At 58.5% G+C, this 3,888-nt stretch overlaps 1 protein-coding gene across 1 annotated transcript in view; it reads right to left on the reverse strand.

Moving 5' to 3' along the window:
* Window positions 1-3,888, reverse strand: part of SPAG6 (sperm associated antigen 6) — a 66,901-nt gene that overhangs the window by 59,211 nt on the left and 3,802 nt on the right. The window lies entirely within an intron of this gene.

The following is a 3,888-nucleotide window of genomic DNA, read 5'->3' on the forward strand; positions in this document are numbered from 1 at the left end:
GCCCGGGTGCGGGAGGAGCGGCCGAGCCCGGAAGTCGGGCCACCAGAGGAGCCCTTGGGGCGCTCCGGGACCCCCAAGAAGAGGGGGGGGGCCGGCGGGGTGCCAGTCGCTCCCTTGAAGTCCGCGGCGCCCCACACCGGGCTGCCAGCCGACCGCGCCGGTTGCAATCGCATCCCCCCCTTCCCTCTTGGCAAGCGCGGTCCAGGATGGGGCCGGGGGGGGGGGGGTCCGCCGGGTGTTGCTCTGAAGCCACAGGAGGAAGTCTGAGTCCGGTGGGCACCTGTAAGAGCCGCAGAGTGTCATGCTGCTGGGCATGGGCTTTCCTGCGTGCAGGCGCACTTCCTCAGGGACACTGAAACAGGCTCCCTCAAGCCTTACGTGGAGGGGGGGGGGGGTGAGTTGCCAGAAGGGGCTAGATGCATAGGGAACTGAGCGATAAGAATAGCTGAGACTGGATTGAAACAGTTGGGTAAGACCTATGAACTGCAGCAAATTCGCATACAAATAAAAGCGTTAACAGGCAGAGGTGAGAAAGCTGGGACTCTCCTTGGAAGGGATTTGAAGCAAGACCAGGAGAAGGAGAGCTCGCCCAAGGCCCCAGGACAGGACTTTGCGCCAGTCTGGAGCTCTCCCCCGCCCGGGCTCAGCTGGGGGCGCCGCCAAGTTCCTGAAGGGCGCGGCACAGGAGGCGTCTTAGGTGCTTCTCGCCTCCGAAGGACTGGCTTGCCAAGGGGGGCGAGCCGCAAACGGGGTCACACCGAAGCCTTTTCCTCTGCTCCCGCCCGGCGCAGAAACAAACAGCAAGCGTCGAATTTGCTCTCCCTCTTCCCTTATTTTCTCCACACATCCCCCAAAAACACCCTCCTCAAGTTCAACCGGCCTTTCTGCCTGATTTGCGTCCAGCACCAGGCAGCCCTTGGAGACCAACAAGACAGATCCTCGGGGGATCCGATCTGGAGAGTCCAGGCTCCTTTGGTGAGAGAGGAGATCTCCTCTCTGGGTCTTCTCTCCAGGTCCGAGGACGGGAGGGGTGTCACACTCTGGCTACGGTCGCGCGCACTCTAAATAACCCACTGTCAGTGGTCTTTCTAACTGGATCTGACCAGTGCACACAGTAAAATCCAGTTGGAAAAATGCCTTGGGAGTGGATTGAAAGTGGACTATTTCGTGAGTGTGACTGCAGCCACTGGGCATCTTTTTAACTCACCATTCTGACCCCCTCTCTTGACGCGCGGGCGAGAAAAACGCCAGCCGCGAGATCGCCGCCAAAGCGCTCCGGTGAGAGCTCGGCCGGCTCTTTGGTCGTCACGACCCGCTAGACTTCACTCCTGCAGCTTCTCATGTTCAGAATCCGCGTCATTAGGAACCCGTGGAGAGAGCGTTATGATTGTACTCAACACCGGGGAGGGGGGCTGAGTTGCTAAGGATTTCCTCAGCCACAGGAACCGAATTGTCCATCTGAACGGGGCGGGTTTGCCAAATGTTCACACATTAAAAGGGCGGCGTGGGGACAGCGGCGGCTCCGCCGGCCCGTCTTCAGACAGCAACCCGTTCTCTACGACTCCGGCGGGAGGCAGCTGCCTGGCTTAGATTGTACAGGAGTGGACTTCCCGTGGATATACTGCGGGCATCCCCATCCGGCCTTTCCTCCAAGGAGTGCAGGGCGCCTGTTGGTCCCTCCAACATTTCAGTCTCACCACACCCCTGAGAGGTAGGATAATCTGAGAGGCAATGAGGTTTCCCGGTTAGTTTCAGGGCAAGAAGGGATCTGAACCCGGCTCTAGCCCGATGCCTGAAGCATTATCCAGCACGACTTCCCTTCAGGAGGGTCATTCGTCTGGCGCACAAAATCTCTGGAAGCCCTCTTCTTCTGTCTTTGTGGTGCCCGGCTGCGAAGCCAAGCTGCCTCTCTCACTCCCGGGCCGCCCCGGAAAAGATGGCAAGCACACATGGATCCTTCTGATGACGTCTGTCAGGATCCAAATTGCGTTTGCGCAGCACACCCTGAGATTACCTCTCCCGTTAGCATTTGCCCCAGATTCTCTAGACTGAACAGAAATGAACCTTTCACGAGCAGTCCAATCCTGTGCATGTTTACTCAGAAGTAAGTCCGCCGGAGTCCAAGTGAAGTGTGCCTAGGACGGCTGCCTTAGAAGACTTTCTGTTCCTCTACCTTTCAAAAACAGGGAGAAGCCATCAGCAACCCTATTAGTCTCTCATGTCTGCCTGGGACGGCAGGACGCTCCATTCAGCTCAGGACTGCAAAAGGGCAAGACCAACCCCCCCCCCCACCCCCCAACCCCCAGTACAGGCGGCTTTCCGACGTGTGGCCCCTACCCGGAGGAAGGGCCCCTGCCTGGGCAGGCCAGGAAGGCTCCTGCTGGCTTGGCTTCCCGCAAACTATGCAAAACCGTATTGTCCAATCAAGAGGGCTTTTCTGGGCAGGCGATAGGGGATCACCGGACACGAGGCTTCACGAAGCTACCTGGACAATTTATTCGCGACCCTGGTCTAGACTATTCTGTGTAGTTTGCTGGAAGTTGGGTCCTATCAGGTCACTTTTCTCCCTTTCATGTGTCAGGCTAACATTATGCTTTGCTTCAGTTCTGTTTTTAGACTTCTGGATGGTTCTACAACCCAAACCCTATTTCAGTATTTATTGAACGTTCTATCTTCTTGATTCTATTGACTCACTCTGTGTGATCCACCTGGAGTCCCAGAGAGAAAGGCGGGATAAAAATAAGGTAAATAAATAAATAAATAAGTATTTTCTACACTGACTGTAAATAAATAAATAAGTATTGCCTACACTGACTGGCAGCGGCTCAGGCGCGGGTCTTTCACATCTCTTTAACAGCCAGTCCTTCTAAAACAGAGAAGGGAGAGACTGAACCTGAGCCGCGGCCCCTCCCCAGGCACCCTGGGCCAACATGGATCCCCAGTTGATCAGGGGCTGCCTGGGAAAGGACGCTGGACAAGAGAAGGAAGCCTTTTCTCCTCCTCCTCCTCCTCCTCTTGGCCCGCAGTCTACTGGAACAAGCGAAGACAGGGGACAGAAACCTCGCTAAGAGCCCTCCTTTGAACGGTTCGCGGAAGCGGGGAAGGGACACACAAGGAAGCACCAGCGATCGGGGCAGAGGTTTCTTCTTCCTGCATCGCAGCGCCTGCCTGCCTGCCTGCCTGCCTGTTGTGAGAGGTCTCCTCTGCGCCAGAAGAACGGCCCTTGGAGCGCTGCAGCTGCGCCCGGGGAACGTACGGCGCAATCCGAGGCAGCGACTGCACTGGCGCCTCATCGTCCCTTTTAGACGGCACCGACTCTACAGCTTGGTGAAGAGTGCCGGGCCAGGAGACCCGGTTCGACTCCCCACTGGCGCTGCTAGGCACACGCCCTCTCTCCGCCCAACCCACCTCACGGGGTTGTTGTGGGGGAAATGGAGGCGAGGAGAAGGCTGTGAGCCGCTTTGGGTCCCCGCTGGAGGGAGAAAGGCGAAGTATAAAGGAATGGGCTAAATAAGCTCAGACTGCTCAGAGGCCAGGAGCCACACGGGGGGAACGTGGTCCCTGCCCCGAAAGGGGGGGGGAGCGGATCGGCCCCTCTCAGCCCTCCAGTGGAAGGATTTCCCCCACTCCGTGGGGCTTTCGCAGCAGGGAAAAGCCCAGCGCTTGTGGGCAAACCGCGACCGCGGAGGCTGTAAAACTCCGTCGCCTCAGGTCCGAGGAGGGAGGGGGGCTCCCAGCAGCAGCCTCTTCCTGGCAGAGAGACCTGCCCGCCGGCGGAGTGCAGGAGGACCCCAGTGGCCGGAGGGAGGAGGCGAAGGGCCTCCGGCAAAGCCCGGATCTGGGCGGAGAAGCGAACCCGGGGGGGGGGGCACTGAACCTCCCACGGGT

This window comes from Gekko japonicus, unplaced genomic scaffold, assembly GCF_001447785.1.
Source record: "Gekko japonicus isolate JY-2015 unplaced genomic scaffold, Gekko_japonicus_V1.1 scaffold1483, whole genome shotgun sequence".
In the NCBI taxonomy this organism is placed as follows: domain Eukaryota; kingdom Metazoa; phylum Chordata; class Lepidosauria; order Squamata; family Gekkonidae; genus Gekko; species Gekko japonicus.